Below are 23,220 nucleotides of genomic sequence, written 5' to 3'. Positions count from 1 at the left end.
TGAATTAAATGGACCTCATTTTTTTCATATGTCTAGTACTTTTTATTGTTTTGTTTTTGTTTATTTTATTTTTTATTTCTTTATGGTTTTTATTGTTTATACCACACTTTGAATGGTACATTAAAAGAATCCAGATTCTGATATCTTTCTCCAAAGAGTATAAATATTTGTTCCACTGAGCAATTTTTTTAAAAAAAATTTATTTATTTATTCATAGAAACACAGAGAAAGAGAGGCAGAGACACAGGCAGAGGGAGAAGCAGGCTCCATGCAGAGAGCCTGAGGTGGGACTCTGACCCTGGGTGTCCAGGATCACGCCTTGGGCTGCAGGTGGCGCTAAATCGCTGTGCCACCGGGGCTGCCCCACTGAGCAATTTGATTACTAGCTGATGACCTCAAATTTGTGCAGCACTGGATTTATGTTTTGTTTAGGTAGATCTTTGGAAAGTCCAAGGTGTTTCTCAAAGCTCTCTAACTTGGTGTGACTCAACTTGGAAACCCCAGCTCCTCTGTTAATCTTATCAGGGCTTGGTTTTAATATTTGTTAGAGAGAGTCAAGAGTAAGCCTTACAGTAAGGTGTGGTTTTCACACCTAAAACAGCATTTCTGGAGTATCAGCTGAATGCTCAGAATGGTAGAGTTAACAAGGCCTGAATCCCAGTGTTGCCAGTGCCAATCTTTAAGATCTAGTCTGTTTTCCATCTTGTGGCATCTGTCATCTGATAAGCCTTGGATAGTAGCTCTCTGCGCATGAGTGGCCCTACACTCAGCAAAATGACCTATAGGGGACCCAATGCAGATTTCTGAAAACTGGCATCTAAATTCTTTTCTCCTTTCTGATGCTCTACTCTGAAGATTCCCTTCGCTTCAGCTGCCCTAATTTTGATCTCTGCCTTCGAAATTCAGTGTGAACACCATGTTCTGCTGAGATTCCGGCTTTCCCACCCCTCTCTCAGGGGATCACAGTCTTGCACTACCTCTGGCCACTGTCTGCAAACAGGGGCTTCACATATTTTGGGCATTTTTATGGTTGTTTAAAGCAAGAAGACCAATCTGGTAGTATTGCTATGTTATAGTTGTGGGTAGAAGCTCTGAATTCCTGCGAGTACCTTTAAAGATGAGGGCGCCTAAATGGCTGGCTCAGTTGGTGGAACATGTGGCTCTTGATCTTGGGGTTATAAGTTTGAGTCCCAAGGTGGGTGTAGAGATTACTTAAAAAGATTTTATATATCTATTCATGAGACACACACACACACACACACACACACACAGAGGCAGAGACATAGGCAGAGGGAGAAGCAGACTGCGTGCAGGGAGCCTGATGTGGGACTCAATCCCAGAACCCCGATATCACACCCTGAGCCAAAGGCAGATGCTCAACTGCTGAACCACCCAGGCATTCCTAAAAATAAAATCTAAATATAAAAATAAAATGAAGGATTTTAGGGGTGCTTGGCTGGCTCACTCAGTAGAACATATGACTCTTGATTTTGAGTTGTGAGTTTAAGCCCCACGTTGGGTATAGAGATGATTGTTTTTTTAATTAAATTTTTTTAAAAAGTGCTTTGAAACATTTTTAAAAAGATAAAATAGAAAAAAAGATAAAATAGATTACTGATTTCTAAATAATTTGAATAGTATTTTCCACATTTACAAATGACCTAGCCCTATGATTTTGTTTTTACTTTAACAAAAACTAAGAATAATCTGGGACTGCTGAACTCCCTTTTAGCATGGTGACCCCACAGCACCACAAGGAGATCTGAGCTACCTATCCTGTTCTCTGGGAATATTCCCATGCTTTAACTTGAAGAGTGGCAGGATATGCCACCCCAAAAATATGCCATCTTGACATAAGGATTGTTTTGAGCTGAAGGCACTTGGAAAACAGCAGGTTCAAGAAGAGTGATTTGACCTCCCCTTTCCTTCCTGAAAGCAGGAGATAAACTCCCATGTGAAAGATGCCCTCCCTCTAGAAGGAAAGAAACAGTTCTTGTCATGTGACACAGAAAGTCAGGGCCCAGAGAAATCTGTACAGACCTTGTTAAAGTAACTCCTATCTTCCTTTAATCTTCCCATATACTTTGCTTTTTCACAATTGCTTCAATTGTTCAACCTAGTATAAAAATACTTAGGCTTACCCACTTCTTTGAATTTTCCATTTTCCTATCGGACCTCCTATGTACATGTAAAAATCAATGTGCTTTTCTCCTATTAATCTATCTTATGTCAACTTAATTCTCAGGCCCATTTGGAGTCCCTGAGAGGGTAAAGATAAGGTTTTGCTTTACCTATAGACCACAAAAGAGAGGATCAGCAAAAGGACAACTGTAAGGTGCCAGACCTGGTCCTGGTAGAGGGAACATTGTGTGGGCCTAGTAGACCTAGTAGAAAATGCTAGAATTCCCAGAATCCGTTGGGTGGAAGAGTGAGAGGATGCCCTGAAAAGACAAAGGTTGGGAAAGGAGGCTCAGAAAGATAAGCTGTCCTTAGTGGGGACCAGTCCTTGGAATGTGTCTCTTTCTTCCCTTCTCCAATTTTGTCACTCTGTTCTGAATCTTCCTTCCCATTGTCTTCCCCACCTGAGCTCCTGGATGCACCAGTTCTTTTCTCCCAAGCATGCAGGTTTTAAACCTCTTTTCTACTGAGGACTCTTTTTGTGATCTGCTGAAACCTGCACATCCTTCTTGGAATAAGGCTTTTAAAGATTATTTGAAGGGGAAAGTAGCAGAGGTTGGAAGAATGTTAAGCAGACTCCTAGCTGAGCCAGGAGCCGCACACCAGGCTCCATCTCACCACCCTGAGATCATGACCTGAGCTGAAATTGACTCAGACCCTGGTGCCCCAGGAATAAAGCCTTTTAATGGATAGAACATTTAAAATTACAAAAGGAATTAAGTTAGTTTCAAAATTCAGTTGTCTTTGTGCCTTTTCCCATAGTTTTGATAGCCGCAGAGAGGTAGCATCTGAGCTTGGTATCTGAGCTGATGCAGTCAACCTCCCATGCCCCGACTCAAGACAATCCTAGAGTTGGGGGGGGACAAAAAATAAGAATCTTGGGTCCCGCCAGTCTCAGAGAAAGTGAATCAACTGGGCATCATTATTCTTTACGATCCAAACTGAAAAAAAAAAAAAAGGAGTGGTTCCCGGGAGCCGAGTTCCAAGGGACCGGGCGGCGCCCCCCGCCCCTAGTGGTCACGGCAAGGACCCGCACAGCACCGGCCACGGCGGGGACCCAACCCGAAGACAACCAAATAAAATGCGCTGGACGCTGGGCGATGCTCAAGGCCTTAAAATTAGAAGTCGTGAGCGCTACAAACTGAGCTAGCAGGACGACGCGAAGTAGATGCGCTTCTTTTTTCCCTAGCAGCTTGGGATCATTGCCCAAAGGTAAAATATCTGAGCCAAGAGCGTGTTGCTGATCAGGAAATAGGTTTGTAGAGAGTTTAATGGATTTCCCGGGGCCCACGGCTGATTGGCACTAACTCACAATCCAGGCCTACGATCTTCCTGCTTCTTGAGCTCGAGGAGGGACCAGCGGAGTGGACAGAGAGTGCTGTGCGGAGGCGGGGCCCAGCTGCGGCGCAACTCCAGCCCTCTCCGGCCTCTCCCGGAGCCGGTTCCCGCCCAGGCTGAACCCGACTTCCTTGGAGAGGACGTCCAGGATAAAAGGATTTTCACTCCATCCCGAGGGTGCCGCCGATCTCACCACGGATCCTCTCACCTCCTCAGCCCTGTTACCAGAATTTCCCAACCCTCCATGACAAAGTGGGCGCTTTTCTGCAAGCTCTTAAGGCACAGGTCAAAGTTGACGTGGCGCTGAGTGCACTTTCTGTGCCCCAGCCCCGCGTGTTCGCCTCTCCTTTGGGGGCTGTTGGGGAAATACATTGAGACTCCAAGGAACATACATAACAATAAATAGAATATTATAAGATACATTTATAAAGAAAAAATATCTGAGGGCATGCGTGCTTACAGGTAGCCCGCAAATGGGTACAAAACTATAGCGAACTTACAGCATTATTTATGTGGAATTCAAGCTACAGCTGTCCGCGTCCTACTCTCAGTACAAGCTTTACTCAGTTTATTCCAGCAATAATACTAGGATCAGTCAGTCGGCGCCCGCTCCTTAGAGTTCTTCATCAGCCTGGGAGAGCGGATCTACTAGATGTGCAGACAGACGGCTCTTCACGTCGGTCAGCAGCGGCCTGCAGGGCGCAGGCGCGGGGAGGGGCGGGTCCAGGTCCCCGGGGGGTGGGGGTAGGGGTGGGGGCGCGGGCTGCTCCGGGCTGGGGGAGAGGGGCGGGGCTGGGGAGAGGGGCGGGGGCGGGGCGGGGGAGAGGGGCGGGGGCGGGGGAGAGGGGCGGGGCGGGGCGGGGGAGAGGGGCGGGGGCGGGGCGGAAGTTTGCCGCAGCTCCTCTGTGCAGCTGTGAGCCGGGGTGATGGGCCCCCCAGCGGCCCTCACGCCCACTCTTGGGAAGTTGCTGGGTCCCAAGGGTGACCTCCAACAGCGGTGCCGTCTTTAAACCCAGCATTTAAAAGACGAATGTCTGTCTCTTCGGAGTGGAGAGCACCAACCGCACACGGTTGCGGAGCGGTGGCCGCCAAAGAGGAGGCCAGTGGCGGGTGATCGAAATGTAGGAAAATCGATATTTTCAGTTTCCTGTAGGTCGTTTCCTTTAGCGGCCGGAGTGCCCGCACTCTCCCCCTCGCCCGCCCGCCTCCTTCCCTTCTCTACCTTTCCCGGTTCAACCCTCCGCACCCACGCCCCGCACCGACCAAGCGGGACGGAGGCTACCGGGCGGGCCCGGTGCGCGCGAGTCCGAAGTCGGGGCTTTCCCCACCAGCTCCGGGACAAAGAGCGCGTCGCCTCTGAGAAACCTTTCCTGAGCCCCTCGTAGGACTAAGCGCTTCAAAGCCCCCACTGAGATCCTTGGCTCCCCGGGCCCCCACCTTGCACCACGGATCCTTCACCCAGCACGTAGCGAGCGGCCCCTAGGTGCCGGGCCTGCCCGGGGGCGCGGGGCGCAGCGCGAGCCGAGCCCGAGCCCCGCCCTGCCGAGTCCACATTCTAGCGGCGGGGGCCGAGGGGGCAGAGAGAGGAGCGCGGACGAGCTCAGCCCGAGAGGCTGCGGGCGGCACCCGGGCCGGAGGGCTGTGCAGGCGGCGAGGAGCCGGCGGGGAGGCAGCGGCTCGGGCGGCTCGCCCCCCGCGCTCCCCGGGACTGCGGCCGGTATTCACATTCAGACACGCCCGGTGACACCACCCTTTGGCCTCAGTGCCTCCCGCGCCTCCGGCCTCCGGGGTAGAAGAATGGGAAGGAGGCCCCCAGCCAGAGGCTGAAAAGCAATTTCTGAGACCAGGAAATGGGTTTAGGAAAAAGAGCTTCCGTGTCTCTGTGGCGCAATCGGTTAGCGCGTTCGGCTGTTAACCGAGAGGTTGGTGGTTCGAGCCCACCCAGGGACGGTCTGGTCTCTTTTACGAGCAGCAGCTTGCAACCTTGGGTTACGTGTTAGTGACCTCCTTTATCCTCGGAGCCCTCTGGCCTTCTGTCCGCTCTAAAGCACACTCCCAAGTATGCTGCCCGAAGACTGAAGTTGCATAAATGAGCCTAAAATAAGGAATTTTTCAGCAAAGGTATTTTTTTCAATAGCCCGCCTCTGGGCTTTATCCCAGAGGTGCTGCAGAATTCCTCAGTTCCCGAAGCTGAGTTTTTACAACTGCACATCCTGGAAACTAGAAAATCCCAAGAATTGAGAACAACAAACCCATCTTCTGTTGGGTGTGAAGCCTCTAGTTCCGGGTGGCAATTTTGGTTCTTCCATCACGTGGTTTGAACAAATCATGAATTTTCTGTGCCTCAATTTCTTTGTCTATAAGAGGGGACAAATAGGACTATTTCCTTCATGGATTAATTTAAACTGTAATGAGATATGCACATAAATCATTTGACCACTTAATAAATGTTTGTTAAATGTTAGCTACTGTAACTCTTTTCAATGGCATCTCATCACCACTTCTGTTATTCCCTTCATCTTAAACAAGTGCATATCTTTTCATGGTATGGACGGATTATTGTATATACAAACATTCCTTAATTGTTGGACACGGAGCTCAGGCTTCTGCTGCGGAAGAAGAACCAAGAACTCACCTTTCAGAGTGGGGCCTTCACCCGTGGTCCTGAGCCAAATAAAAATTGGAAAGGAGAGATGTTTAAAATTTTCATCAGATTGAGACTTCAGACGGGTGCCTCGGTAGCTCAGTTGGTTGGGCCTCTGCCTTTGGCTCAGATCATGATCCCAAAATTCCAGGGTCCACCGGGTTCCCTGTTCAGCGAGGAGTCTGCTTCCCCCTCTGTCCCTCACCCCACTCATGCTGGCTCCCTCTCTCAAATAAATATAAATAAATAAATAAATAAATAAATAAATAAATAAATAAATAAATAAAATCTTTTTAAAAAGGATTGAGACTTCAGATATTCAGATAATGGGTCTTCTAAAATTTTTCTTACATAGCAAGAGGAGAGACTGCATTCTCAGGATTTTATTTGGGGGAATTTAGTGATGGTGGCTATTCTGTTGATCTTGTGGAACTGTTTTAATACTGGTATGTGACACTTGTTATAAAATCTTGTCTGGTGAGCTGAGGTGAACAAGTAGCTAAAGGAAACTTCTCATAGAAAAGAGAAATAAGGGATGCATTCTCATATAGATTCTAAAATCTTATTTTGATCTTTTCAGAGGTTTTGGGTGGTGTCCTAGCTCTGGCTGCTATAACAAAATACCACAGATTTGGTGACTTAAACAACAGACATTTATTTCTCACAGTTCTGGGGATTGAAAAGTCAAAAGTAAAGAGGGTGGCAGATTCAGTTCTTGGTGAGATCCCTCTTTCTGGCTTGCAGATGGCTACCTTCTCAGAGGATCTTCAGAGGGCAGAGAGAGGAGAATCTGGTGACTCTTCATATTTTTATAAGGTCACTAGTTCCATCATGGGATGCCACCTTCATGACTCATTTAAGCCTATTTACCTCCTAAAGGCTTTACCTCCTAATACTATCACACTGGCGGTTAGGGCTTCAACATAGGAATTTGGGAGAAGGGCAGCCCCGGTGGCGCAGCGGTTTAGTGCCGCCTGCAGCCCAGGGTGTGATCCTGGAGACCTGGGATGGGGTGTGATCCTGGAGACCTGGAATCGAGACCCACGTTGGGCTCCCTGCATGGAGTCTGCTTCTCCCTCTGCCTGTGTCTCTGCCTCTCATTCTCTCTCTGTGTCTCTCATGAATAAATAAATAAAATCTTAAAAAAAAAAAAAAGGAATTTGGGAGGAACACAGACATTCAGTCCATAACAGGTGGGAACATAAAGAGGCATTTCCTGAGTTTTTAAAAGTCCCTTCATATAAAGTGACCAGATTGAAGACTTGAGAATACTTTTTTTTTAACTTATAATTGCTTTAATGATTTAAAAGAGCTCATTTACAAATAACTATGTTCAAGGACAGACTTACAGCCTACAGAAGGAGGCTCACATTGCAGGATGTAGACAAAGAGGCTCCCAATATTGATTTTTGGAAATCCTAAGCTGGCCTGCTTCTCCTCATATTTGGCTAGTTCCTGAAGCCCTTAAAACTAAGCTAAGATTAAGACCTGGATTCTTCTGAGAATTGGCAAAGATATCCCAGTCCACCTTTCACCTTATCCCACTACCTCTTATTTGGCCCCACTTACTTTCAAAAGTGAAAACACTGTTTAATTATATAAATCTGTGGCCATTTATATACTCATGAACAAACCGCGTTTGAAGTTTCTGGAATCTCTGGTCTGTCTGAAGTGAGCACGAAGTAGCCTGTGAAGATCTTCACTGGAAGCAGGTCACATTCAGCCCTGTCCATTCTGTGTGGTCAGCAATGGGGCCAGACTGAATTCAAAGACACAGACCACAGAGCCAGCTAAAAAGTTGATCTGAGGATTCCAATTGTGCTGCTAAAAAATCGTACCAGAGAAGTGGAAACAGAAGGCTTATAATACTTAAAAATGTCAAGTAAAAAAAGTTCTGGGAGTAGAACTTGTTCTGTAGTTCTTTGATCTTTTCCTCCTAGAGGAATTGTGTGTGTGTGTGTGTGTGTGTGTGTGAGAGAGAGAGAGAGAGAGAGAGAGAGAGAGAGAGAAAGAGAGAGAGAGAACAGGAAAGGGATTACAGAGAGATATATGAAAAAATTCTTATTTCCTTTGCTCAAGCTCCCAGTTCCCAAAGGCAAAATGTATACTAATGATTGTTTTTTATAAACAATTTTATTTTTCAGTAAAGTCAACAAGTATGGCTTTATTACTTTTATAACAAAGTAACCACCTATTTTGTAAGTATAGGTTAAAAACCTCAAATGAAACAGGCTATCTTTACATGTTATAACTCAAACTTGCCTATGGCTGCTGAAGCCACAGGGCAGGCCGTTAACCCACAATGACAGCTGGTCCCCTGACACCGTGGGCAAGCCACATTCTCCGGGAAAAAAATTTTTTTAAAGATTTTATTTATTTATTCATGAGAGACACAGAGAGAAAGGCAGAGACACAGGCAGAGGGAGAAGCAGGCTTCATGCAGGGAGCCCGACGGAGATCCAGGGTCTCCAGGATCATGCCCTGGGCCCAAGGCAAGTGCCAAACCGCTGAGCCACCCAGGGATCCCTCTCTGGGAAATTTTTTAAGCATCATGATCCAGAAGTTCTTAAAGCATCATGATCCATAAGTTCCACAGGATTTTTTCTTTCTTTCCTTATCGGCTTGTCTGCTCTGAGCTAAAAACAGATAGTAATATCCACCTCCAAAAAAAATCTTAAAAAAATTTCTGCACTTCAAGATTCTAGCCACATTGCCAGTATTTTTGTGGAAAAGAGAATCCAGTTATGGTAGGAAAAACATACTTTGTTTTAATGAAGTTGGAAAGCTCTCATAAGAAAACAGGGTTCTGACAAAGATGGGAGGAAAATTTAACCTAGGGTTTATAATGATCTAAGGGAAAGAAATACTTATATGGCTCCAGTCCAGACATCATAGAGGTCTAAAGAGAACAAGCAGATATGCTCAAATAAATGAAATAATTCAGGAGATACAAAATATTTTTTAAAAGATTTTATTTATTATTCATGAGAGAGAGAGAGAGAGGCAGAGACATAGGCAGAGAAAGAAGCAGCCTCCCTGAGGGCAGCTTGATGCAGGACTTGATCCCAGGACCCCAGGATCATGACTGAGCCAAAGGCAGACACTCAACCATTGAGCCACTCAGGTGCCCCAATACAAAATATTTTTGAAAAAAACTATCTGACACCAAAATTCAACTAATGATGAAATTATAATGAAAATTTCAGAAATATAGAATTGTACAATACAAAGCATGAGTCCTAATGAAAACTAGGACTTTTATTAATAATAATCTATCAGTATGGTTCAGTTGTAACAAATGTACCACACCAGTGCAAGGTATTAGTAACAGGGGAGCTAGGCAGATGGAGAGGGATTATATGGGAACTCAGTACTTTCTGTTCAGCTTTTCTGTCAACCTAAAACTGCTCCAAGAAATAAAGTCTATTAACTTGTTTAAAACCTCAAGAATGAAAAAGCCATATTTGCTTGGTATTCTGTATTTGTTGCTTCAGATCCATTCTCACCATTATCCACCTTACTATATGCCCCAGAAAGTTAATCTTTTTGAACACGAAGGGGCTCCTCTGCCCACTGGCTTCCTGTTAGCTACAGCCCATGGGAGGCATGGACTGGGGTTGGCAGGGCAGGAAAACTATGAGGTCAGGGTGATTATTTTCTGCAGGCTGACAGTGATTGTGTTTTCTGCTATGCCTCAAAAGCCAGAGCTGTTGTTTGGTGGCCCTATACTACTGCCTTAGCTACAACTATCACTTTTCCACGTTCCAGAAACATCTCTCTCCCCTTGCCCATTCAGGCCTAGTAATGGGTCTCCACTGTTGCTATTGCTGGGACACCACACCATCTTGTCAGTGATTACATTCCCCAGTGGGGCCCAGGAATCCTGCGCTGAGCTGAGCTGGGAAGTGCCAGGAAACCCCCTTAATTCTCAGCAGGGCTGGCTTTCAGAGAGCCTCAGAGAATGTGCCACAAAAGCACCTGGGAGCTCACTGCCAGAGATCAAACTGATTGGTTATTTCCATCTCTGGGAACAAATATGGTTAATTCTTCACTTTCTTTTTTAAAGATTTTATTTATTCATGAGAGACACAGAGATATACAGAGACATAGTCAGAGGGAGAAGCAGGCCCCATGCGGGACTCGATCCCAGGACCGCAGGATCGCGCCCTGAGCCGAAGGCAGATGCCCAACTGTTGAGCCATCCAGGTGTCCCAATTCTTCATTTTCTAGTTTTAGGTACTTTCTCTTCCACCTACTCCCTCTACAATTACCACACACACACATTTCCCACTTCCCTATCTTCCTAATTGTGATGATTAATTTTATGTGTCTACTTGGTTAGGCCAAGGTACCCAGATGTGTGGTCAAACATCAGTCTAGATGTTCTTGTGAAGGTATTTTTTAGATGAGATTAACATGTAAATCAGTCGACTTTGAGTAAAACAGATTTTCTCCATAATGACAGTGGGCCTCAGCTAATCAGTCGAAGGCCTTAGGGGAAGAAGACTGAGGTCCCCCAAAGAGGGAGGAATTCTGCTTCCAGACTCTGCTCCAAGATTAGAGGTACAACATCAGCTCTTCCCTGGGCCTCCAGCTTGTTGGCCTATCCTGAAGACTTTGGATTGACCAGCCTCCACAATCACATGAGCTAATTCTTTAAAATAAAAATTTCTCTCTCTCTCTCTTTCAAAAAATAAATATATAGATATATAGATACAAGTATAGAGATTTTATATACACATATATATCTCCTAGGTATGTATATATATTTATATAACTCATAATTAAATGTGATCAATTTCTGTATAACATTTTCTCCTGGCACTAACAATTACCTTATTTTTCCATTTGCTTAGTTTTCCATGCATTTGTTATTAGGTTATAACCGGTTTCTTTCCAGTTCTGTAAATCTCCCCTTGACACATTGAAACACACACAGTTGTGTTTTGTTTGTTTTTCAAGAAATCTCTCCTGACACATTCCTATCTCCTCCAGTCAGTCTGGACTGCTTTTTTTTTTTTTAATTTATTTATTATGAGAAACACACACACACACACACACAGAGAGAGAGAGAGAGAGAGAGAGAGAGAGAGAGAGAAAAGCAGAGGGAGAAGCAGGCTCCATGCAAGGAGCCTGTCGTGGGATTTGATTCCGGGTCTCCAGGATCAGGCCCTGGGTCTCAAGGATCAGGCCCTCGGCTGAAGGCGGCCCTAAACCGCGGGGCCACCGGGACTGCCCCTAGTCTGGACTACTTGACAGCTGTCATAATACCTCCCTTTACTTCACCATCAGCTTGGGGTTTCCATTGCCCCTCTTTTGTTAGGTCCTTTGCTTCAGGGGTTGCAAGTGGTCTCCTTTCTTCATTCCTTCCTTCCTGTTTATGGTGTATATTCTCCAATAACTTCTGTAGAGAAGTTGCTTAAGGACTAAACTCTTGGAGACATTGTATGTCTGAAAATGTCTATTATATCCATATCTGTATTATATCCATTAATTGATATTTTACTAAATAGAGAATGTTAGGTTGAAATCATTTTCCCTTAGATTTTTCACGTAGGCTGTCTTGTTCCCCTGTTAAAACTAAGAAACTTCCCAGAACACCAACATCAGATAAAATCACTCTATAATCATGATGAAGCAAAGCAAAGCAAAAAAGAAAGAAAGAAAAAAGAACTACTTCATGATTGTTCGGAGGCAGAAGAACTGTAAAGCATCCCCCAAACTGAGAAGGCACTTTGAGTTGGAAAGACAAATCAGACGACAGTTTACAGTTTCTATACTGGGTAACTTACTGACAGGGTTGGGGGGTGGGTAATTGGCCCACCAGTCAGCTGCTCAGCTATTCTCCACAAAAATCCAGACCTTCACTCAGATTGTAGAAGGAGATGGGACCTGAGGGAGACCCTAACAGTGAGATCCAAGTGTTCACACAATTGTGATCAGTAGCTAACATTACCAGACCTCCTGCCAACATCTGAGCATCAAGAGGCCAAAACAATGTTATCGAGGTTTGTGTAAGGTACTCTAGGTGCTCTTGTCTCCTCTGAGATCACAAGACATCTGGGGGAGCAGGGGCTTTTGAAGAACATAACAATAGAAAGAGCACCAAAAGGACAAATCAAAATGCCGGCCAAAACCGGAGTCAGTGTGGCCAGTATGCCCACAGTGATCATGTCTGAGCATGAACAGCACACAGTCCAAACCACATAAAATGGCCAAACTTCCTCTTCCTTTCTCAACCACTAATAGCTACTGTTACTTCTTTACAGTTTCACATTTGGCTCTGTTCCACTCCTCCCACTTTTTGAATACAAGTTACTAAGATTTCCAAAGGTAGAATTGCCCCCACAGTTCCCCATGGTGTATGTTGTCTCCTTTGTTACAATGGGCCAAATCCAACTTTGATTACAAGTTTGTTCTCTGATGGTTATATACTGGAGGGTATCAACATTGTAGGGAAGGCAGATGTCACTCTGATTCTTGACTATTTACATTAAACTGTTCTCTCATCTCCCTTCCCAAAAGCTTACAGCATCTCCTCTTTGTCCCTACTGTTTTGAAACTGTTTGGTCTATTTTTAGCCACTATACTGGGAACTTGAATGGCCCTTTCAATAGGGGAACTTGGATTTCTTGTGTATCCCTCCAGAGAGGTTTATGTATATACAAGTAAAAGTGTATATCTCTTGCAACTACCATTATTTCCCTTTTGATACAAATGATTGCACATTATAGGATCGTTCCTCACTTTGAGATCTTCACTTGATTTATGTCTCTGTGAGTTTAAGTTAGCTTTTGCTGTATAACAAGCCATTCCAAACTTATTGTCTTAGAATAACAATAATGTGTTACTTTTTAGTGCTTCTGTGAGTTGGAGTTTTTCTGTTCTGAGCCAACTAATTTGGGGGTGGCTGTTGTAGGATGGATGGCTCAATCACCTGTCTGAGGCATAGTTGAATTGACTAGAAGAGCTGGGATGGATCTTTTTCTCCTTGTGATCTCTACAGCAGACTAGCTTGAGGGTCTTCAGATCATGATTTTAGGATTCCAAAGACAGCAAAAGGAGGTTAATCCTCAAAGTGCAAGCATTTTTCAAGCCTGTGTTTGCATCAGGTTTACTGAGGCACCAACGTTGACCAAAGCAAGTCATAGAGCCAATCCAAGATACAGACGGGAGACAAATAAGCTCCACCTCCTGATGGGAGGAGCTGCAAAATATTACAACCATTTCTTTTCAATCACACCGCATTGGAGTATCAGGAACTTCCTCTTTTTTTTTTTTTTTTTTTTTTTACAGCTAGCGGAACCATATTTAGTTGTACAGTTGTACATTTAGTTGTATATTTGGTTACCCTCCCCAGACTGGTGGACATTTAGAGAGGTTTCCACTCTTTTATTTAATGAAAAGTGTTCCATGAGTAACCTTGTATATGTTTAATTTCAAACGTGTAGGTATATCATGGGATAAGTTTCTAAATGTGGATTTAAAAGTTTTTTTTAAAAAGCTTATTTAAATTTTTGATAGATGTTGTTTAAAAGGTACCCTGTAGAACTTGGACCAATTTACCCTTGAATGTTGAGTGTCTTTCCTTATGAACAATAGAAATTTATATTTTCTATTCTTATATGTTTGCTATTTTTATTGGGTTGTTGGCTTATTTCTTATTGGTTTGTAGTTCTGTAAATATTAGGAAAATCAGTCTTTTGTATATATGTATGTTCTAAGAATGCAGATGTTGGGTACGGTTTGGTGAAGTTGGTGCAGCCACAGGAGAAGAGAAACAGGCTTGAAAGGAATAAGTTTATTATACTCACAGTCCCAAAGAGGGGGGTCATGTTGTGCAGCACAGGGCCACATAGAGGCAAAACCAGCAGGGTGCTCAATTTCACAGGTGGAGTAGTAGAGACAGGAGGACCTGTGGACCTAAGTCTCTACTGGGTCTTGGATGGGGTCCACGGAAAGCAAACCAAGAGAGGTTTGGAGAGAATGGGAAGCAAGGTTGTGGGTGAGGGAGAAGACAGGAAGGGGAAGTTAGAGCCCAGCGGTTTGCGTTTGTTATCAAGGGGTTTCAACTGTTTTGGGATGTGAGTTCACAACTAGGGCAGTGAAAAGGATGTTAACCACCAATGCATGAACTTAAAATGGAGGATTTTTAATGCAGTGTGAGTTGCAAATATTTCTCAAATTTGTCGTTTGTGTTTGGACTTAGGTGGGTATCATTTGATTTATGTAGTCAAATGAACTGATATTTTTCTCAAGATTTCTGAGTTTATGTCATAAACAGCTTTTTTTCACACACACCCAACATGATAAATAATCGTTTCATGTTTCTACAAGAACTTTTATGTTCCTCTTTCTTATTTTTTCAAGTTTTTAATTCCAGTTAACATAGTGTTATATTAGTTTCAGGTGTATAATTTAGTGATTCAACAATTCCATACACAGCTGGTTCTCATCATGAGTGTTCATTACCATTATTTAAATCTTTGATTGATTTGGAATTTACCCTTCTATTCAGGCCATGATATTCACTGACCATTATTTTTCCCTAAACACCTACTTAGTTATTCAAAACTGATGATTAGAATTATTGGTTCAAGTTCAGACTTTGCGGAGCAAAACAAAGGTCTCCCGGCGAGCGCAACGCTGCAGAGCGCACGGCCGCACGCTCCGAGACTGCGCAGCCGAGACTCCCCCGCCGCCAGCTAGCTCGCGCCTGCGCCTCTCGCGGCCCCTCGCGGCCCCTCGCGGCCCCTCGCGGCCCCTCGCGCCCCCTCGCGCCCCCTCGCGCCCCCTCGCGCCCCGCCCACTCGAGCCTGCGGTCGGCGCACGCCCTCCCTTCCCTGGCTCTTCCGCGCCCCTCCTCCGCCTCCCCAGATCATTTCCAGGGAACTCCCTTTTTTCCCCCCCGGTTCGAGATCTTAGTAAACGAATTTTATTTCACAGCCCTTTGCGGCTGGTGAACGCTTCAAAACCTGAAAAGCAAAAGCAGATGCTCCCTGGCACCTAGTGGAGAACATTTTAACTAGCTAAGAAGGGCCTTCGAGAAGTGAATCCAAAATTTCCCACCACTGAGCGGAAGAGGAGGAAAGTGTTTCCATCCCGTCCTGTCCTAAGGCGTCGTCTCGGTGGAGCAGAGTCGCAGCAGGACGTAGGGGGACCCCCGGGGGCAGGAGCTCCAGCTCTTGACACTTTCGCCCCCGGAGAAGCCTCCTCTCCCCCCAGCAGAAGGTCAGGGATCCTTGTATCAATGACCAGGATCCCCGGTTCGGATTCCTTATTTTTCTTCAATTTGGAGGGAATAGAGAAGATTCCTGGAAGACCTTACGGAAGTTTAAAACAATAGTGGCCGCAATGACTTTTTATAAGTTCATCGTTGTTGGTTGTCAACAGAGGATTTTGATAGGAACTGAATAGGAAAAAAAAGTGCTCACGCCCAACGTGGGGCTCGAACCCACGACCCTGAGATTAAGAGTCTCATGCTCTACCGACTGAGCTAGCCGGGCGCTGGTAAACGGGCTTCTCTTTAGAAATATCCTTTCTTTGGAGAGACGGGCCGCGAGGTCCATATACTTGCTAGTTACTCGTTCTTTCAAGCCCTCTGGCTCTAAGATTTTGTGAACACAATAGTAGCTTTGCACTCCCAGGACTGAGGCTTGGAGAGAGTGATGGGGATTGCGCGGGGCCAGAAGACGGGGAATTAGGAGGCCTAAAATCTCCGTGTTTCCGCAAAGTCCGCGTGGACCGGGCTGCTTTGACAGCCGGACTTAAGGCGTGCGGACCCTTGAGGAGGAGGCGAAGAGCGCGAGGGCCGGGGATGAGAGGCGCAGACAGCCGGGGAGGTGGGGCGTGGGGACTCGCTCTCCCCGGACCTTGGGAATCCAGCCCCTGGCTTCTCGTCCTAAACCCTGAAGACCCAGGGTGGTGGGTGCAAGTGGGGCTGAGGGACGCATCACTGAGGACACGAATTTGTTTTTAAATACTAAAATCTTGTGTGGCTTAAGTAAAAGACTGTATTTATTAGGTGTGAACGTTCCAGCGAGATTTCAAGTCAGAGGGGAGACAGAGCCCCAGGCGATCTCACTTTGCGCTCCCAACTCTTGGTTTTTCCAGCGTCCGGTACAGGCGCTGAATTCAGAGTCAGAAGCGAATGATCCTCTCGTCTGCAGGCTTGGTGGCAACTCCGAGGCCCCCTACACCGCCCTGAAGCGCGTCCCTGCCAGAACTGGGTAGATGTGTCTGCCTCGGGTGGGCGAGCCTCGGAAGGAGCGGAACAAAAGCAATTCACCCAGTTCGTGGATTGCACTTCAGGGAGCCTGCTTAGGACCAAAAGAGAGTAAAATTGTTTTCAACCGTAAAATAAAAGCAAAGCACCAGGCTCGCCAAGGAGACACCATATGCCGTGACTCGGATTCGAACCGAGGTTGCTGCGGCCACAACGCAGAGTACTAACCACTATACGATCACGGCGCGCCACCTGCCAGGCGACACGCTGCGGCTTAATTTTAGCCCTTTAACAGGACCACTTACGAGCGGCCGTAAGTGCCCAATGCAAACGATCTGCATCGATCAAAACACCCAACAAATGTTTCCACTCCACAATTTCGATGTCTCCATCCCTGAATCTGGGTCTGCGTGCGGGCGCCAGCATCGTCCGTCGGCGGGGCAGCGGCAGGGGACCATCCCCAGCACCCCCACCCCCGAACTCCTCTTCCCTCCTTCCAAAAGAACCAAGCCGCCCCGAGGATTTCCCTGTTTGCACCTCCAGCTGGTGGCCTGGAGTAGAGGCTCCCGTCCCCAGAATGGTGGGACCGGAAGCGGCCCTCCTCTCGTTCCTCTCGCTGCCCTCGCCTTTCCAAGCGACAGGGCGCTCTCTCGGGAGCTGCGGCCTCTGGGGCTGACTTCTTTATTCTGATTTCTCAGTGAACCCGAGTCACATCTGAGGACTTAGGAAAACAAATCCGAGCAGTCTCTGTTTCAGACACTTCCCTAAAGGTCCCCAAAGGCTAGTTGCGGTAAACCGGTGCGACACCAGCGGCCGAACCCAGCACACGAGCTTGGCCGAGGGTTGCAGCCGCCAACATCCCGGAGGCTTTTTTTAGGAGAGACTCCCCCAAAACTAGTAATCTTAGAACGCGAGGATGATCAAAAGGCTTTCCTTTCCCCACCGCTTTACTGAATTGGACTTAGAATATGGGGGGAGTACAAAAAGAGGCGGCAGATGCGTTGGCCGGGAATCGAACCCGGGTCAACTGCTTGGAAGGCAGCTATGCTCACCACTATACCACCAACGCGGCGTCGGGGGTCCCCCGTCGATTTCACTATGAGGAGCCTCTCGTCCAGGGCTTGGTCACGCGATTCCCCGAGCGCTGTATTAGGAGATTACTAACCCAAAGCGAGAGGAGGACGTAGAAGAGAAGCTCTCTAGCACTTCTCCTATGATTACAGTAAAAATTCTTTGGCGGCTTCTTATGCATTCACATGTTTAAAAAAAAGTCGATTCTAGTCTTATCTTTTGTCGTTTGAAGGGGGCGTCTGAAATCCAGTTAAGGAGTGAAGGCTACCCTGAGGGAGTTATTAGGCGTTTCAGAGTGTTTTCACAGGGCAAATGCATTAAGGCAAAATTGCAAATGAGAAAGCATGCGCAGTTTAAAACTTTGAATACACATCGCCAAATTGCTATGTGGCGGTAACACCAGTTTTCGCTATTACCATATCACATCAGTCAGCGGGATCTCGTTATGCTTTCCACCTTCACAAAAGTGCAGGATAAAAAGTCTTATCTCAATTTGCTCTTATTCTATTACTATTGAGGTTGACCATTTTTCAGACTTACCAATTTTTTGTAGTAGTTTTGAGAATTACTAAGTCATATGCTTTGTCTATTTTTCTATTAATTATTTATATTGATATTACTGATTTATACTACTTTGTCATTGGACTTTTAATATTATTTATAGGAGTTTTAAATGGGCAATTTTCTGTTATGTAGTCTCACTTATCAGTTTTATCCTTTATCATTTCTGTTTTTGTTTTTGTCTTGGAAAAGTCTTCTATCCCATACTAAGATAACTATGCACTAATGTATTTTTCTTAGCTTTTTCATTGTTTCTGCTCTTGAATTTAATTCTTTGATTAATTTAGCATATGGTATGAGGTAGTAATTCTAATTCCATGAAATTATCCTAAGGAAATAGGGATAAACACAAAGATGTACCTACACAAATGTTCATCATTTATCGGTAAAGCCAAAATTTTAGGGGGTAGGGACTAAAATTCCAGAAATAGGTCAGATTAAATCCACTTTGAAGAAAACCCATATGAGGTTTTTTTGGTTTTGTTTTTGTTCTAATTCTATATACATTGTTACACTGCTGGTGGGAGTGTAAATTGGGATGACCTTGATGCAAGGCATACCGGCAATATCTATCTACAAACACACATATCTTTTCAACCAGTGTTTCAACTCCTGGGCATTTTATTCCACACATGCAAAATGACCTATGGACAGACAATGCCAGGATCTCCCCTATTGCAGCCACCCCCCTTCCTAGGCCAACTCCCACTCAGGCCAGATGATTACCCAAAACCTAGTCACTTACAGGAAACACTCAAGGGACAAATTCTGGTTTCTCTTTCACAAGCTGATTCACAACAAAGCCCAGCTCAAGTCCCAGGACCTCCGTGATCTTCTGTCCCCTTCTTGTCCCCCTTCTGGACAGATCACCAGCCTAATTCACACTGACCGTTCTCGCCTCTGATCACCCACAGAACATTAGACTGAGTGTATTGGGTTGGCTCTTTTATTAGGTATGTCCCAACACTGCCAGGCCCTGGACGACTGTCCAGTTCTTAGTGACCACCACGCTGATCAGAGGTGTGTGGAGAGGCAGGGGAGACGTGGTTATTCAGGAAACACTAATTGATCCCCCAAAAGTTCAAACTGTAGCTACATCTAACCACGTTTCCTCCACCTTTACTTCTTTCCTCAGAGCAGCTTTGCTCTGACTCAAAATGTAACCACTACTGAGAAACTGAGCCTTACCGTGTGTGGCTCCAGAGTTAAGTGAGGTGTACTCAAAAAAACAAAACAAAACAAAACAAACAAACAAACAAAAAAGATTATTTATGGCAGCATTGTTTGTAGTAGCAAAGGATTAGAAATAATCTAAGTGTCCATTAAAAGGAAGTTGATTCAATTAATTATGGAATATCATCAATACAATGGAATTGTGCTATGAGAAATAGTATGTGCTGTAAAAAAGAATGAGGAAATTAATGTCTAATATTCACATACAATCTGTCTAATATATTTCAAAATATATTGTTGAGTGAAAAAGGCAAAGCGCAGAAAAGCATGTATAGATCGTTATCATTTGTGCAAGGGGGGAGCATATTTAAATATATAAATATGTAGGCATGTACTTGTATTTGCATAAAATATTTACATCATTATAGTTATGAAACATAACATTGTTTGCCTTATTAGAGGGAAACAGGATGGAAGAGGTAAAAATTAGGTTTGTCAGTTATATCCTTTGCATATTTGAATCCTAAATTATGTAAATATATTACCTTTTCAAAAACTAAATTAAATTAAAAGACATTAATGACGAATGTTTATTTCCATTGGCAAGTGTTGGAAATATACTAACTTTAAAAATACCTGGTAATAAAATAGTCTGAATAACGTAATTCCATTTCTGTTTTTAAAATTGGGCGTCAACAGTTAACAGGTTGGTAGAATTGTGAACAACCTTCACTTTGTATATTTCTGTGTTACCTATATTTCAGCTTTGGACCAATGGGGGAATTGACTAGGAGAAACAATGCTAATTATCAAAAGGATTCTGTGGAATAGTTTTAAAAAGCTCCATTCCCTGACCGGGAATCGAACCCGGGCCGCGGCGGTGAGAGCGCCGAATCCTAACCACTAGACCACCAGGGAAGCTGGAGAAAGCTGCTGATAAAAACTATATAATGGTGAATATGTATTTCCATTTGATCCTTCTTGTTCTGTATGTTATTCTATCTGCCTTACTGGGCCTTCCTCAGTCGAAATTGCCTCTTCACGTTTATTTTTGGAATTTAGAAAACTCGCGAGAGAACCCGGAAGCTTGGCTCCTAGAGCTGAGGGATGATCATAACACCGTCACAGTCCCCGAGACCAGAGACAATTAACCACAGAAGAGACAGAGAGAAAAGAAACTCTCGTTTCGTGTGGTTGCAATGATTTCCTGAATTGTGATCAGGAGAAAAGTAAAGATCTTCAGCTGGACCTTTGTCCAATTGACCAGTAAATTTTCTTTCAGAAATAGAAAGGTTGTCTTGTGACTAAGCTAGGAAATCCTGATCTTACTGCAGCTTTACTCTTGTCTGTAAACTTAGACCAAATTCCTTGGCCAAAACAAATATTACAGACAAGTGAAAGTCACTGGGCCTTCCTTGGTGGTCAGCCCGACCCGAGCTTGCCTCTCCGGTGGGAGACTAAGAGAAGGGCATGGAAAAAAATAAATAAATAAAATAAATTTAAAAATTAAAAAAAAATCAAAAGAGAAGGGCATGGGTTTGGAGCTTTACAATTTTTATATGAAGAGAGTGGGAGGAAAGGAGGAAAAAAGAAATGAGGTGCATGCCTCCACTGAAAGAACTTTTATTATTTTTTTCTTATTACATATATGTTCTTTTTTATATATATATAAATTTTTCTATTGGTGTTCAATTTGCCAACATATAGAATAACACCCAGTGCTCATCCCGTCAAGTGCCCCCCTCAGTGCCCGTCACCCAGTCACCCCCACCCCCCGCCCTCCTCCCCCTCCACCACCCCTAGTTCATTTCCCAGAGTTAGGAGTCTTTCATGTTCGTCTCCCTTTCTGATATTTCCCACTCATTTTTTCTCCTTTCTCCTTTATTCCCTTTCACTATTTTTTATATTCCCCAAATGAATGAGACTTTTAAATCATACCCATCAATGTATGTAAATTATTATTTTAACTATATGAGAGAGAGAAAAGAAAGCAAATGTAACAAAATACAATGAATCAAGGTGAGGAGTAATTGAATGCTCATTGTTTTATTCTTTCAAGTCTTCTGTAGGTTTAAATTTAAAAAAAAATTGAGAAAAACAAGAATGAAACAAACAAAAGACTCCTCTCAGGCCTTTTTTTTTTTTTTTTGTCAGATGACTATAATGTGATTAACTCTTTGCACCTGAGTTAAAACAGAAATTTTTTAAAACAAATTTTTAAAAGCAATCTTCCTCCACATTAACATCAAAAAATACTTTTGATAATGAATGAAAAGGTGAATTTAAATATTGAATCACCAGCCATGTATGCATGTCAGCAGGGCCTGACAGAAGAAATGAGTGATAGGACATGGGGTGTTTGTGGGACTTTTGTTTTGCTTCGCTTTTAAAGTATCAGTGTTAAAATTTGTTAGTGTTTAAGAAAAGCATACAATCTCCACCTTTCCTATGGGTTTAAATGCCAGAATTTAGGGAGAAGAGTAACTAAATGCTAGATTTTTATTTTCACAAAAACTGTGTGAAATCCTGTTGTCACATGTCACATGTCACCATGGAGCCTAACAGAGCTCACTTATTTACTCCAGCTCTCTTCCCACTGAACAGCAACCTATTCCTCAAGGCTGAAAAAAAGTAACTTTCAGAGCAACATTTTGGAATTGCACCTGGGTTGGGTAAGATAGAATTTATTTCTTTATGTCAGAGGAAATCTACCTTCTTATGTTCTGGTCAATAGTCCATTTTTATCTATTATTCTGTCACTTGCTAGTAATTTTTGGTAACACATGAGAACCCAGGAAAGAAAGTATCAGCTCGAGGTGGTAGCCACCTTTCTCAACATCAAAATAGCAGGAAAGGCCTCATCATTCAGGACAGGCTTAAGCCTCCTCCTCTTCTGACATCATACATCTAAGGGTGGATGAGGGAGGAGGGCGATTCATTCAATTCACTCCATGTTCTATTTTATTTTTTCCTTTTTCCATACATTTACAGATCATGTGCCAGACTAGGTATTGAAGTCACAAAAATATACTTAATGAGCTCATAATCAGGGGGCACTTGGCTAGCTCCGTTGGAAGAGCATGCAACTCTTGATCTTGGGGTTGTGAGTTTGAGTTCCATGTTGGGTATAGAGATTACTTAAATAAATTAATTTTTAAAAAATCATAATCAAATGGAAAACCAAAAAAAAAGTGAATAAAAGAAAATGGATCAAGGGAGATTAAGTAGATGTACTTTTTCCTATTCTTCCTGCTAATACAACTAAAACGTTGAACATTGCATATGAAACAAACATAAGAGACTTGAAAGGCAGAGAAAAGGAGGCAGACAAGGTAGGGGCCTCAGAACCTAAGGAACCACACATTGGTGATTTCCCTAAGTGTTCTTTTTGTCTCATGTATCCCAGATATGGTGCTGAAGAAGCCAGCAACTTGGAAATGCCAGTGGGGACAGCCAAAGGAAACAAAACAAAACAAAACAAAACCAACAAAAGCTTGTTCTTTCTAGCCAAAGGACCAGGAAAGAGGCAGCCTAGCAAAACAGAAAACTTCTAGATAATAACTACTCTACTCCAGTCAGACAGTCAGACACCACAGAAAGAATGTGGCTCACTCCTACACACACTAGTAAAGGTTGAATGAAATGCCTAGACTTCTTTCACCAGGCCTTTTAGGAAGTGTTCCTTCCTTTCTCTGCTGGATTGCTTCCAGAGAAGACAAAGTAAAGAGTCAGCACTTTCTCCAGCACCCAGTGATAACAAGGCCAACCTCTTTCCCCACTGTCCGACGAGGCCATGTGGGGAGGAGTAGGAAGGCCTTCCTACTTCTCCCAGCAGGTTAGTGTCAGTGGAAGCCTAATGGGCAGCTGAAAAACTCCTGCCCTCCTCTAAGCTGTAAGGAGAAGCCCTGCCTGCAGGTGTCAGTGGAGGCTGAGTGGGGAACCCAGAAGCCCACACCTACCTAGCTGTAACGAAACACTCACCCCTACTTCTCTGCCAGAGTAGTATCAGAGAAAGCCAACTAAAACAGAA

The 23,220-nt window shown here is 44.2% G+C and overlaps 5 non-coding genes across 5 annotated transcripts; 1 reads left to right on the top strand and 4 right to left on the bottom strand.

The window, feature by feature from the left end:
• Positions 1 to 5,392: 5,392 nt before the first annotated feature.
• On the top strand, positions 5,393 to 5,466 carry TRNAN-GUU (transfer RNA asparagine (anticodon GUU)). The gene has a single exon. It is a non-coding gene; the product is annotated as a tRNA-Asn (tRNA).
• A 10,127-nt stretch (positions 5,467 to 15,593) lies between these two features.
• On the bottom strand, positions 15,594 to 15,666 carry TRNAK-CUU (transfer RNA lysine (anticodon CUU)). Its single transcript has one exon. It is a non-coding gene; the product is annotated as a tRNA-Lys (tRNA).
• An 892-nt stretch (positions 15,667 to 16,558) lies between these two features.
• On the bottom strand, positions 16,559 to 16,630 carry TRNAH-GUG (transfer RNA histidin (anticodon GUG)). Its single transcript has one exon. It is a non-coding gene; the product is annotated as a tRNA-His (tRNA).
• A 752-nt stretch (positions 16,631 to 17,382) lies between these two features.
• TRNAG-UCC (transfer RNA glycine (anticodon UCC)) lies at positions 17,383 to 17,454 on the bottom strand. Its single transcript has one exon. It is a non-coding gene; the product is annotated as a tRNA-Gly (tRNA).
• A 2,582-nt stretch (positions 17,455 to 20,036) lies between these two features.
• TRNAE-CUC (transfer RNA glutamic acid (anticodon CUC)) lies at positions 20,037 to 20,108 on the bottom strand. The gene has a single exon. It is a non-coding gene; the product is annotated as a tRNA-Glu (tRNA).
• Positions 20,109 to 23,220: the final 3,112 nt, after the last annotated feature.

Source organism: Nyctereutes procyonoides, unplaced genomic scaffold (assembly GCF_905146905.1).
Source record: "Nyctereutes procyonoides isolate TBG_1078 unplaced genomic scaffold, NYPRO_anot_genome, whole genome shotgun sequence".
Taxonomy (NCBI): domain Eukaryota; kingdom Metazoa; phylum Chordata; class Mammalia; order Carnivora; family Canidae; genus Nyctereutes; species Nyctereutes procyonoides.
The sequence above is the reverse complement of the archived record's forward strand: the minus strand, read 5'-3'. Positions and strand labels throughout refer to the sequence as shown.